At 41.9% G+C, this 14,118-nt stretch overlaps 1 protein-coding gene and 1 long non-coding RNA gene across 3 annotated transcripts in view; one reads left to right on the top strand and one right to left on the bottom strand.

Moving 5' to 3' along the window:
• SRP54 (signal recognition particle 54kDa) overlaps window positions 1-7,884 on the bottom strand; it is a 48,846-nt gene extending 40,962 nt beyond the window's left edge. For both annotated transcript variants that reach the window (XM_011995051.1, XM_011995050.1), the window contains exon 1: window positions 7,308-7,884. The gene's annotated coding sequence lies outside the window, so the exon portion shown is untranslated. The remainder of the gene's footprint in view (window positions 1-7,307) is intronic.
• A 105-nt stretch (window positions 7,885-7,989) lies between these two features.
• Window positions 7,990-14,118, top strand: part of LOC105550164 — a 17,723-nt gene continuing 11,594 nt past the window's right edge. The window contains exon 1 of the long non-coding RNA XR_001007659.1: window positions 7,990-8,098. This is a non-coding gene — a long non-coding RNA (uncharacterized LOC105550164). The remainder of the gene's footprint in view (window positions 8,099-14,118) is intronic.

Consider the following 14,118-nt stretch of genomic DNA (forward strand, 5'->3'; position numbering starts at 1 on the left):
TTAGCCGTGGTTGGTGGCACATGCCCAGAATCCCAGCTACTCGGGAGACTGAGGCAGGAGAATCGCTTGAACCAGGAGGTGGAAGTTGCAGTAAGCCGATATGGCGCCACTGCACTCCAGCCTGGGTGACAAGAGCAAAACTCTGTCTCAAAAACACAAAACACAAAAACAATAAAATAAAATCTTGCATTTCAGTAGAGAAATAAGAACATCTAATAATACCTTTCATTTACAGTGTTTCCTCTACAATGTCCAAGGATGATGTGTTCCTGAAAACTCCGTGTTAGAATTTTGCTTAAAATCTCAATACACACAGATGTAAAGTCCGCAGAATGGACTGTAAGGCCCCCTCAACATACACACACACACACACACACACACACACACACACACACACACGCATGAATGATTTTAATCATACTGACCTCCTAGCCATTGCTGCTACACATTCCACCTCAGTGTCTCGGTACTAGCCGGCATGCTCTTCCTCTGCTTGACAACATAACTCCCTCCCTCAATTCCTTCAGATTTGTCCAGATGCCATTACTCAATGAGGTCTTCCCTAATCACTTATTTAAAACTGCAACCCCCTTCCCTATATTTTTTCCTATTGTTCTATTATCAACTGACATATGGCTTATTTATATTATTTGTCATCTATAATCTCACTATTGAAATGTAAGCTGCAGCTAGGCACGGTGGCTCATGCCTGTAATCCCAGCACTTTGGGAGGCCGAGGTGGGTGAATCTCCTGAGGTCAGGAGTTCGAGACCAGCCTGGCCAACATGGTGAAACCCCGTCTCTACTAAAAATATTAAAATTAGCCAGGCATGGTGGCAGATGCCAGCAATCCCAAGTACTCAGAAGGCTGAGGCATGAGAATCACTTGAACCCAGGAGGTGGAGCTTGTGGTGAGCCCAGATCGTGCCACTGCACTTCAGCCTGGGTGAAAGAGCAAAACTCCATCTCAACAAAAAAAAAAAAAAAAGAAAAAAAGAAAAAGAAAAAAAAAATTTAACCTACATAAGGGCAGGGATTTTTGCCTCTTTTGCTTTCTCCTGTGAGTTCACTGCTTTATCTATCCTCAGTCTTACATAGTAAATCCTTAATAAAAATGAACATTATGAATGAATGAAATGATATATTTAAGGCCTTAGGGAAAAAGTGAGACCAAAGAACTAAAGTCATGAAAGGCATTGCAAATACTTGTTAAAAGCCACCAAAATAAATCAATGAAGATAATATGACAAATCAAAAGAAAATCAGTAACTTGGGTAATTTATACTGTACATTAAATATATCTATTTGTCATTACTTATAATTCTTCTTCAGAATTTCCCTGTCATGCATTTCCAACAAGATACTTAAAAATTAATCTCACCTTGTTCTAATATGTACAGTAAAGTGCAAAACATCTTTTGTATGTTAATAGCTAAGCCTTAATCTCAGATTGGAGTAATCTACAATTCAAGGACACTCTCAAGATTCTCTTGCCTAACTAAAATGAATTTATAGAAATAAATCTGGATATGCTAGAATTTCACAAAAGAAGAATCTCTACTTAGATGGGGCTTTTAGAAAGGTAACAGATTAGCACACAGTACTTTTCTACAGTTGAATATCTATTACCTCAATCCACTCTTACAACAATTTTACGATATAAGTAGGATAGGGAATAGAACAGCCATTCCCTGCCAAAAAAAGCAAAATGACTTCCCACAGTCCTTTGGCTAGAGTATGAATGATGCTTTAAATTATAGGGCTGAATATACCTGCTGGAAACTGCAAGGACAAATTTTGCTGCTATGCCATAATGGGAGAAATCATATTTTAATCATATTTAAAGATATATATTCCTCTTTGTGAAGGCATAATTGCAACATTCACAAAGACATGATAAGTATCACTGCAATCAGAATAGTACATACAAGGACTGATCCTGGCTCGAGTTACAGGGTCTTCTAACTAGGGGCTGACTAGGATTTAGATAGTGAGCAATGGAAACAGGCTGAAGTTTGGGGTGCCCTAAGGTAAGCACAGGGCCAAGTATCACACTTACTGCTGCAGTGTGAAGTACTGGAAAGAGCATAGATTTTGGAGTCTGACAGACTTAGATTCAAATCCTAGCTCTGTTATATACTGGCTATGTTACTTTGGGCATTTACTTAATCTCTCTGAGCCTCACTTTCCTCACTTGCAAAATGGAGATAATACCATTACCAAGGTAGATACCCTGAATGCCTGTTGTGAGGATTAAATGAGACAATACGTATAAAGCTGTCTTCAAAAACCTAGCAGATTAACTATTAACTTCCTTTCTTTTTTTAATGATACAGAGTATCTATCTCTGTATTATTTGGAGTGTAGGTAAGGTGGACATTTTCTGAACAATCTTACTAAAGTGTCTGTCCCATCATCCAGGAGCCACTCCTGGTATCTTTAAAATTTAGTGCCAATTACAACTGCCAGATTCTTATTCAACAGAAGCTGCAGTGTCTAAAAACCCACCTTCCTCTACATAAACAATTATAAATATTCATGTCAGATTTGTCTGATTTGAGATTATAAAACAGAGTCTAATGATCAGATATGTCAAATCCTATTACAACACAATCCCTACAAAAAAGTTCTTTTTTTATTTTTTGAGATGGAGTTTCACTCTTGTTGCCCAGGATGGAGTGCAATGGGGCAATCTCAGCTCACTGCAACCTCCAGAGCAGCTGGGATTACAGGCGCCTGCCACCACGCCCAGGTAATTTTTTGTATTTTTAGTAGAGACAGGGTTTCACCATGTTGGTCAGGCTGGTCTTGAACTCCTGACCTCAGATGATCCATCCGCCTCAGCCTCCCAAAGTGCTCAGATTATAGAGAGGCGTGAGCCACTGCACCTGGCCAAAAGTTCTTTCTTCTAAGTCCTTGTCAATGACTTTTTGAATCAATACTAGCCTCAAGAACTAAATATACTTAGAAAAATTACTTTTACATAGTATAATCAGCCTTCTGTATCTGGGGCTTCACAACCATGGATTCAACCAACCACAAATCAAAATGTTCAGAAAAAAAATTGTGCCTGTAGTGAACACGTACAGACTTTTCTTGTCATTATTTCCTAAACAATACAGTATAACGAGTATTTACTTAAGTATATAAATATGGTATAACAACTATTTACATTTTGTATTAGGTATTTATAAATGATCTAGAGATGCTTTAAAGTATATGGAAGGATGTGCATAGGTTATAAGCAAATACTATGCCATTTTATATCAGGGACTTGAGCATCCTCTGATTTTGGTCCTGGAATCAATCCTCCCAAGATACCAAGGGACAACCGTATACTTTTCTATAAAGTAGTCAAAGGCTAATAACCAGTATTTGCTTTTCTGACTTTAATATTAAATATTTTTCTTAATTCTGCACAGCATATGTGTTCACAGTCTAGGACCACAGAAAAGTAAATTTAGTTAACAAAATGGCCTGTAAGTATTGTATTTAGTAAAATATATATATATATATATACACACACACACACACAGACACACAAACACATACATTTTTTTTTTTTTGAGATGGAGTCTTGTTCTGTCACCAGGCAAGAGTGCAGTGGCGTGATCTCAGCTCACTGCAACTTCCGCCTCCCAGGTTCAAGCAATTCTTCTGCCTCAGCCTCCCAAGTAGCTAGGACTACAGGCGCATGCCACCATGCCCACCTAATTTTTGTATTTTTAGTAGAGACGGGGTTTCACCATGTTGGCCAGGATGGTCTTGATCTCTTGACCTTGTGATCCGCCCGCCTCAGCCTCCCAAAGTGCTGGGATTACAGGCATGAGCCACTGCGCCCAGCTTAGTAAAATATATTTTAATGACTAACTTTACAATGTTAATTATGACTTTCAAATTTAGGAAGTGTTTTTCATGCTGAATCTACTTATTCCACAGGGAAATAATTCACCTTTATGTTCTGTGATTACAAAGTGACATACGTTCATTGTAAAAGTTGAAACATTACAAAAATATTTAAGGTAGAAAATATAATTCCCCTAATTCTACCAGCTCCCATACCATGGTAACAACCAATAATAATTTGGTATATATTAACATGGATTGTATTTTCTAGGTATATTAATTTAAGCAAGGTTTCCCAAGAATTATGGTTTTGGGGGGAGTAAAAAGGGGAGCAAAAATTAGGAAAATTCTTTTGTAAAATATGCTTGCTAATGCTAAAAACAGGCTTAAATGCAAAAGGCAGACTACAAAACTGCATATGTAATACAATCCATATTTTGTTAAACACAGTCTAAAAACAAGTATTAAAAAATATTAGCCATCAGGGAATTGAAAATCAAAATCTTAATGAGATATCATCCAAATACTTGTACATGAATGGTCATAGCAGCATTACTCATAATAGCCAAAAAGTTGAAACAACCCAAGTATCTTTCAACTTATGAATGGATAAGTAAAACGTAGAATAAAATACAACGGGATATCAGTAGGCAATAAAAAGAAATGCAGTACTGAACACATGCTACAACATGGATTAATCTTCGAAACTAAGTGAAAAAACCCAGTCACAAAAGACCACATATTATAGTTCCATATGAATTGTTCAGAATACGCAAATCTATAGAGACAGAAAGTGGATTAATAGTTGCTTAGGGCTCAGGAGATGGAGTAAAATAGGGAATGATTGCTAATAGATATGGGGTTTCTTCATGGGATGATAAAAATGTATGAAAATTGATTATGGTGATGGTTGCACAACTTTGTAAATACACTATAATCCTTTCAATTGTACACTTTAGGTGAACTGTGTAAGAATTATGTGTGTGTGCATATATACATATATATATATATATATATATTTTTTTTTTTTTTTTGAGACAGAGTCTCTCTGTTGCCCAGGCTAGAGTATAGTGGCACGATCTCGACTCACTGCAACCACTGCCTTCCAGGTTCAAGTGATTCTCTTGCCTCAGCCTCCCGTGTAGCTGCGACTACAGGTGAGTGCCACAATGCCCAGCTAATTTTTGTATTTTTAGTAGAGATGGGGTTTCACCTTGTTAGCCACGATGGTCTCAATCTCCTGACCTTGTGATCCACCCGCCTCGGCCTCCCAAAGTGTTGGGACAGGTTTGAGCCATCCTGCCCAGCCAAGAATTATATTTTAATAAACTGTTAAAATAACATTTGCCATATCTGGATGATGAGCAACTAGCAACTTTTTTTTTTTCTTCTTTTGAGGCGGAGTCTTACTCTGTTGCCCAGGCTGGAGTGCACAATCTCGGCTCACTGCAACCTCTGCCCTCTGAATTCAAGCGATTCTCCTGCCTCGGCCTCCCGAGTAGCTGGGATTACAGGCGCCTGCCACCGCACCCAGCTAATTTTTTGTATTTTTAGTAGAGACGTGTTTTCAACATCTTGGCCAGGCTGGTCTCGAACTCCTGACCTCGTGATCCACCTGCTTCGGCCTCCAAAAGTGCTGGGATTACAGGCGTGAACCACTGGGCCCGGCAATTTTTATTTTTCTTATACCTTTTTCTAATTTCCAATTTTTAGTAATGACTGAGATTATTAAGTCAAGGGAAAATTATTTTCCAAAGTGCTCCTTGTGAGAATTAGAGTGCAACTAGTCAACAGACTAGAGGTTGGGATGGAGCTGCCACTTGTATTCATTTACTCATTCATTAAACACCTACTATGTACTCCAGAAATTGTCCCAGCATGACAGAAGTTCTAACTCCTAATCAAATATAACAGTTTAACACAAGACTTCAAAAGATAAATAATGCATCATACCACCTCTGCCTTAACTTAGCACCAAAGGTTATATTCAATTATATCAAGAAGTATCAAGCAACTTTCTCTTCATTAAAGTAATTGTTTTTCAAATTTTAAAACTCATTTTATGTAAATACCACAGCACCAATTCATAGTTCTACAGCAAAAAAAGTATACCAAAAAAAGTCAATTAACAACAAGAGGTAAAATAACTCAAAACACCGGGAATCATTTCTTTATGATACTTTTTGGCTATGAGGTCAACCATAAAAGAATCTTTACACAAAATGCTACCAAGAAGAAAATTAAAACGAAAATCAAAAGAATTCCTTGGAAATGGTTGGCCTTAAAGTTGAAAAGAAAAAGGAAGAGTGAAAAATAAAAAAGGAAGAGGGATAAGAGGCATATGCTCAAGCCTTTTCCTTTCTCCATGGCACATAGAAGAAAATCAATTTTTAAAAAGCTACATTTATGTTTATCTTACTGTAATCCTGTGGCAGGTCCAGAATTTCCAAATAGATCGGGTGAGAAGAGTAATCTGGAAGGAAGGCCTGAAGATGCTTTTGCATAATCTCTATATTAAGGTAGAAAATACCAGTTGGCCACATAAAAAAACTGAGGAAAAGGGATTTGAGGAAAATATTTCCCTCCCCTTTGGCACCACCATTGCTATGTTCTAGGCACTAAACCAAACCAAACCAAACCTCTTACCTAATCTCCTTTCTTCCTCATGACAAGCCTACTAGGTAGATGAGGATATTGAGGCTAGATTGGAATAGAAACTGGCTGAGGGTCACAAAGCACCTAAGGAGCACTTTAGCTCTCCCACAGCTTTCCATAGCTCTTTACACGTAACTAGTGTTTCTCAATACCCATCTTGATATCATGTATATTTATGTGCGTTAGCTTCTCAATAGCAGAGTTACTGTTATTCATTTCTGTATCCTTGTAGCCAAGAACAAGTATATATTTTGTTAAATTAAGCATGTGAAACAATCAGGTGAGGATAGCATGAAGAAAGGCAGCAGGGGAAAGTTTCAAGAAATGGATGGTCGCAGCGTCAAATGGTACAGAGAGAGCTATCGATCTATCTTAAATCATTATTGGCATTCAACTGATATTCTATATTCATTTATTGAACGTCTACTACACGCAGGACATTGTGTTAAGCACTACACACACACAGGAAAAATAAAAGTCTGGTACCAGTAGAAAGATTTTCGGGGAAGTAGCCTCATCTAAATTCCTGCTCAGGAAAACAAAACGAAGAGTCAGGCCTGCAACTGCCTACATCTTATTTGGCGCAGGTAAATCGGCAGACAACTCAAAAGGGTCACAGTGCATCTTTAATAAAACTTCTCATGGAAGACAAGAGATAAAGAGGAGCCACAGAACCTCAGTCTCGGTAACGACTGCCGGTGGCCAGGGAGGCAGACTTCCCCCAGAGTCTCTCGCCTCCTGAGCAGCGCTGGGGCTGCCCCTAGCTGCCCCTCCGTAGTGTGGGACGGGAAAAAACAGACACTTACCGCAAAAGACACCGCTAACGCCGTGGCCCTAAGGGGCCGGGAATTCCTTAGCGAGGCCCCACGCCGTGGGGAAAAAAACCCAAGAAAACTGGGAGCAGACAGACAGGTATGACCCCACAACCCAACTTCCCAAACTAAAAGTAGGGTCCCAACGCCCAGCACCGCGTCGCCAACTCCCACCAGCTGGAAAACCGACGAGTGCCACCGAACCTTCCGCCCAATGAGGAAACGTCACCACTCCGCGTAGTCCAGCCTTTCTAGAGGAGGATGCGCTTCCGCTTCCGGGGCACGCCGCCGCGTTCTTTCTGCGCGGCTCTTGAAACAGTTTAGATGTTTATTTGCATCGACTGGCTTTTGGTTTCAGTTTCCTACCGCTGAATAACTGCAGTAGTAAAGTTAGTGGTAAAATAGGAGGCTGTCTAGGGATGTGATTTTGGGGGGAGAAGTCATGCTTCGACGATCCACCTTAAGAAAAGTGATTAGGTGGAGCACGCCCAGCTAAGAGCGGAAAGATGAGAGATGGAGGTGTGACTGTAGGCAGAGATTCCCAGGCGCAAGAGAAACCTCCGTAGAGGGGTGGGACTGAGGGCTTCGCAGACTGGAGGCGGGTTCCGCGGAGGGTGGGGCGGTCTCTGCTTGCGCATGCGCAATGCCAACCAGTGCCTGTGCGTCTTGCTCTTACAACGTAAAATTTCCCACCGAGAAGCAGGGAGTGATGCTGCGGCGGCTTCGCATTGTGGTTCCTGCCGACCACCAGGCGCTGCTACAGTGGATGCGAACTACCTGTAAGGGTAAGTGACCACAGCCAGAGGCAGGCGGTGGGGGCAAGGATATGCTTCAGGCGCTGACTTTGAGGACTTAGGCGGGGTGAAGCCAAAAGCCTTCCTTGGGGTCGCTGTGCTGGTCTCTGCTCTCCTGTGGGGTAGATTGACCAGAGCTCAGAGTGCTCTAACGGAAAAGCGAGTTAGTTGCTCGCCGCACGTAGAGGCCAATTAACAAGAGCGAACCCTGAGGGATTTTATTTCCGAAGCCAGCCTGGAGGAAGCGGCACATTTATGCAGTTTCGCCTTTGGAGCAAAAAAGTGGGCATTTTATAAGGTACGAGAGGAATTGAGCAAGAGGTATTGCTAGCTGGTGCCTTATCTACCGGGTAGTTGACGCCTTTCTGAGCAGAAATTAAGTTGTAAAAGTGACCAAGTGGGCTTGCTTTCAAAGGCTTACCCTTCTGCGGCTACCCCCAGAGCTGGGAGTTGCGTCTTGGATCTCGTAGATGAATTTGCTCTGTAGAGATTGGTCTGGTGAGGGGAGTTGAGAGGTTATTTTGTATTTCAAAAAGGGCTGAGTGGGAAGTGTAGTGGGGAGGGGAAAAGAGGGAAAAAATAAACTATCTCTTGGAAAATGGGGGTAATCGGATACAGTACCACTTGGAATTAATTGGGTGTGGGAAGGCCTGGTTCTGAGTGGTTTGTGACTTTGCAGCAGACTTCGGACAAGCCTTTAGAGCTCCTTGTGCCTAACCCTTTTTCTGAAAGAAAATAGAGAGTTAGTCCTCTTCCCCATTACTCCCACAAACTTGTTGAGATTGGTACGTTGCCACCTGAAAAAGCACTTTGCCGGAGAGGTTTTAGGCTGTAGCGTTAGTAGGAAGTGTTAAAAGAAAAACCTTAGCCAAGTTAAATTTAACAGTTTGAGCAAAGAACGATTCGCGAATCGGGCAGGCTCAGAGAGATTGCAGCGCAGCCAAGTGTTGAAGATTTATAGACAGAAAAAGTCTGCAGTGAGCTTTTATCCCGCTGCTTCACTCCAGCCTGAGCGACACAAGACCCTGTCTCTTTAAACACACACGTTAAAACTGAGGAAATGTGGTAGCCAGATCTAGTTATTGAAAAATGGGATAGATGTATTCTGGCAAAGTAAAGCCTGATGAAACCTCAAGAAAATAAGATATTCTTTGTTGGGTGTGTTGGCTCATGCCTGCGATCCTAGCACTTTGGGAGGCCGAGGCGGGCGGATCATGAGGTCAGGAGATCGAGACCATCCTGACTAACACGGTGAAACCCCGCCTCTACTAAAAATACAAAAAATTAGCCGGTCGTGGTGGCATGCCCTTGTAGTCCCAGCTATTCGGGAGGCTGAAGCAGGGGAATCGCTTGAACCCGGGAGGCAAGGTTGCAGTAAGACAAGATTGCGCCACTGCACTCCAGCCTGGGCAACAGAGCGAGACTCCGTCTCAAAAAAAAAAAAAAAAAAGGATATTCTTATGTTTAGTAACTGTAGCAAACTATCCTATGCCTCTGTGTGTGTGTGTGTGTGTGTGTGTATGTGTGTGTATATGTATGTTTATTTTTTGAGACAAGAGTTTCACTCTTGTCACCCAGGCGGGGGTGCAGTGGCGCCATCAGGCTCACTGCAACCTCCACCTCCCAGATTCGAGCGATTTTGAGTGGCCGGGATTACAGGCGTCCGCCACTCAAAATTAGCCCGGCTAATTTTTGTATTTGTAGTAGAGACAGAGTTTCACCATGTTTCCCAGGCTGGTCTCAGACTCCTGACCTCAGGTGATCTTCCTGCCTCAGCCTCCCAGAGTGCTGAGATTACAGGCGCGAGCCACCACGCCTGGCCACTATGCCTGTATTTTGCTGAATGTTGATCTCCATGGTTATTTTTATCCAAACTCATGACTTGAAATGTCATTGTTAGCTGATGACTTCCAATTTTAGATTTTTAACCTTGACCTCTTAAAATTCTTTGTGATGTTAGAGTCAGTAGGTTTAGGGATTGTAATGATCATTATTACATATTTTAGGAGTCATTTTAGATAAGATGTCAAACTGAAGTTAACAGGAACATCTGATAGTGAGATTTGACCTGGAAAGTATAGAAAACCAGAGGTACAGCTTTGTTTATTTATTTATTTATCGAGACGGATTCTCAGTCTGTCGCCACGCTGCAGTGCAGTAGCACGATCTTGGCTCATTGCACCCAAGAAGGATCTTGCCTTCTGGGTTCAAGCAGTTCTCCTGCCTCAGCCCCTGGAGTAGCTGGCACGAACCACCGCATCCAGCTGATTTTGGTATTTTTAGTAGAGACGGGATTTTACCATGTTCGCCAGACTGATCTTGAACTCGTGACCTTGTGATCCGCCCGCCTCAGCCTCCCAAAGTGCTGAACTACCGGCGTGAGCTACTGCGCCCAGCCCAATACATCTTTATTTCTATATACACAAAATCAAGATAAGAATTTCCATAATATGCTGAGTCTCCTGTCACTTCATCTAAACCCTGTGTTGCACATTTCATTCTTCATATCCCATTGACATATCCCATTGTCAATAAAACAGCACCGATTTACATCTTTTTTCACATTCCTCAGCATAAGGTCATTTATTCTAAAAGCACTGAGTGCCTACAAAAATGTCGCATACTGCCTAGAGCTGGCAATTGTAAAATTACTAAAACATCCTTGCCCTCAAGATTTGTTTTGTGGAGCCATCCGTAATCTAAATCTTGAATTTTTTTTTTTTTTTTCCTGTGTTTTGTTTGTTTTTGAGATGGGGTCTTTGTCACCTAGGCTGGAGTGCAGTGGCACCATGATAGCTCACTACAGCCTCACACTCCTGGCCTCAAGGGATCCTCCCACCTCAGCCTCCTAAAGTGTTCAAATTACAAGCATGAGCCACTGTACTCAGCCTCAAATTTTAGAGATATCAGTTGAGACTCTATTTTTCAAAATCAGGAAGACTTGAAAGAATGTTTGGATAATTTTGTAAACAAGAGCCAATGTCACTGGCTAAAGAATATATTTTTACTTTTTTTTTTTTTTTTTTTTTGAGACGGTGTCTTGCTGTCACCCAGGCTGGAGTACAATGGCACGATCTTGGCTCACTGCAACCTCTGCTTCCTGGGTTCAAGCGATTCTGCTGGCTCAGCCTCCCAGAGTAGCTGGAACTACAGGTGCATGCCACCACGCCTGGCTAATTTTTTTGTATTTTTAGTAGAGACGGGGTTTCACCATGTTAGCCAGGATGTTCTCAAATCTCCTGATCTCGTGATCTGTCAGCCTCTGCCTCCCAAAGTGCTGGGATTACAGGCATGAGCCACCGCGCTCAGCCCTATTTTTACTTCTTTTAAGGGTACTTTTTGTTGTTGTTTTTAGAGACAGGGTCTCATTCTGTCACCCAGACTGGAGGCTGGTGTACCGTGACACCATTATAAGCCCACTGCAGCTTTGACCTCCTGGGCTGGACCAGTCCTCCCATCTCAGCCTCCTGAGTAGCTGGACTGTGGTGCAAACCACCACACCAAGCTTTTTAAAATTTCCTGTAGAGATAGGATGTCACTGTGTTGCCCAGGCTGGTCTCAAACTCCTGGCCTCAAGAGATCCTCCTACCTTGGCTTCCCGAAGTGCTGGGATTACAGGCGTGAGCCATCGTACCTGATCTAAAGGTACTTCCTGTGCCTCTCTTCAGCAGACCCTGTAGTGAGGAAGCTCAAGCAATTTGTTAAACAATTTAAAAAATAACTTGAGTTTCTGAAGAATGTTTATTAACACGAATATTTTAAGAAGTGAGGCCAGGCATGTGGCCCACGCCTGTAATCTTAGCACTTTGGGAGGCCGAGGTAGGAGAATTGCCTGAGCCCAGGAATATGAGACTAGCCTGGGCAACATAGCGAGAACCTGTCTCAAAAAAAAAGAAAAAATTAAAATTAAAAAAAATTTTAAGAAAGAAGTGAGAGTATCACTGAGCTTAAAATAAAGGAGTATGGTTATTTATAATTCTTTTTAAAAAGTAGTGTATTAGTATACCTTCTTTATTGTGGTAAAATATATATAAAATAAAATTTACCGTTTTGACCTTTTTTTTTTTCTTCAGACAGAATCTTGCTCTTTGCCCAGGCTAGAGTGCAGTGGCACAATCTCGGCTCACTGCAGCCTCCGCCTCCCAGGTTTAAGTGATTCTCCTGCCTGAGCCTCCTGAGTAGCTGGGATTACAGGCATGCACCACACCTGGCTTATTTTTGTATTTTTAATAGAGATGGGGTTTCACCATGTTGGCCAAACTGGTATCGAACACCTGACCTCGTGATCTGCCGACCCCAGCCTCCCAAAGTGTTGGGATTACAGGCATGAGCCACTGCGCCCAGCCCGTTTTGACCATTTTTTACTGTATAGTTAAGTGGCATTAAATGTGTTCACATTGTTTTGTAAACATCATCACTATTAATCGCCAGAACTTTTTTGTCTTCCCACACTGAATCTCTTAGTATACCTTTTTATGAAGTGGTCTAAGTACAGCACAAATGATTCTTCCAAACAACTATTTTTCATTTTCCTGGTTAGATTTCCTTTTTCCTGGGGAAGTTTTTTTTGTTTGTTTGTTTGTTTTTTTGAGATGGAGTCTCGCTGTGTCACCCAGGCTGGAGTGCAGCCTCCTGAGTAGCTGGGATTACAGGCACATGCCACTGAGTCCGGGTGATTTTTGTATTTTTAGTAGAAGTGGGGTTTCACCATGTTGGCCAGGCTGCTCTTGAATTCCTGACCTCAGATGATCCGCCTGCCTCAGCCTCCGAAACTGCTGGGATTACAGGTGTGAGCCAGTGCGCCTGGCCTCTCCTATAGTTTTTAAATAAATTTTTAAATCTCTGGCATTAAGTCATTTAAATAATGTCTTGCATGACATTTGTCTCGACCTTAAATTTAAATTATAACTCTTCTTGAATTTTATACCATTTGATGGAATAGCAAGAGACAACACTAGATGTTGAGTATGGCTTTGGTTTTGAGTTTCATAGAGTTTATTAAAACTAGACAACATAGCTGTGTGCCATGGCTCACACCTGTAATCCTGGCACTTTGGGAGGCGAAGTGGACAGATCACCTGAGGTCAGGAGTTTGAGACCATCCTGGCCAACATGGTGAAACCCTGTCTCTACTAAAAATACAAAAAAAAAAAAATAGCCAGGCATGGTGGTATGCACCTGTAGTCCCAGCTACCCGGGAGGCTGAGGTTGCAGTGAGTCATGATTGCGTCCCTACACTCCAGCCTGGGCGATAGAGTGAGACTCCATCTCAAGAAAAAAAAAAGAAACAGGATATAAAACAAAGGTGGGAGGCTACATGTTTCTTTTTACAGCTAAGCTAGGAAATAATGAGCACTAATGTCGGAAAGATAAAGCAAGTCTGAGGGGCAAAGTAGGCAAAAACAAGTTCTTCTCCCCCCCAAAAAAGATAAAAAGCAGTTAAAATACAGCAGTACTGTATTTTACTGATCCTCTGCAGAGTATCTTTTTCCTTCTCTTTTCATGATGTGTATGAAGTGGGCTCTTGACCTAGATTTCAAAGTATAGGAGACTGATTGCAGTCCATTAAGTGAGGGGAGCTGAGAACCAGAACTGCAAGTGGGTCCCCAGTAGGGCATATAAAAAAATACAATGCAACAGCAGTCTATTAACAAATTCTACTCTGAAGGCTTTCAGTATTTCCTGAATATGCAAAATAGAAATGAGGACGCCAAACCAATAACTCATACAAAGTCTCTCCTTTTCTTTCTTTTTTTTTTTGAGAGAGGGAATCTTGCTCTGTCGCCCAGACTGGAGTGCGGTGGTGTGATCTCAGCTCTGCCTCCCAGGTTCACGCCATTCTCCTGCCTCAGCCTCTCAAGTAGCTGGGACTACAGGCGCCCACCACTACACCCAGCTAATTTATTTTTATTTTTTTAGTAGAGACAGGGGTTCACCGTATTAGCTAGGATGGTGTTGATCTCCTGACCTCGTGATCTGCCCACCTCGGCCTCCCAAAGTGCTGGGATTAC

This window comes from Mandrillus leucophaeus, unplaced genomic scaffold, assembly GCF_000951045.1.
Source record: "Mandrillus leucophaeus isolate KB7577 unplaced genomic scaffold, Mleu.le_1.0 Scaffold467, whole genome shotgun sequence".
NCBI lineage: Eukaryota > Metazoa > Chordata > Mammalia > Primates > Cercopithecidae > Mandrillus > Mandrillus leucophaeus.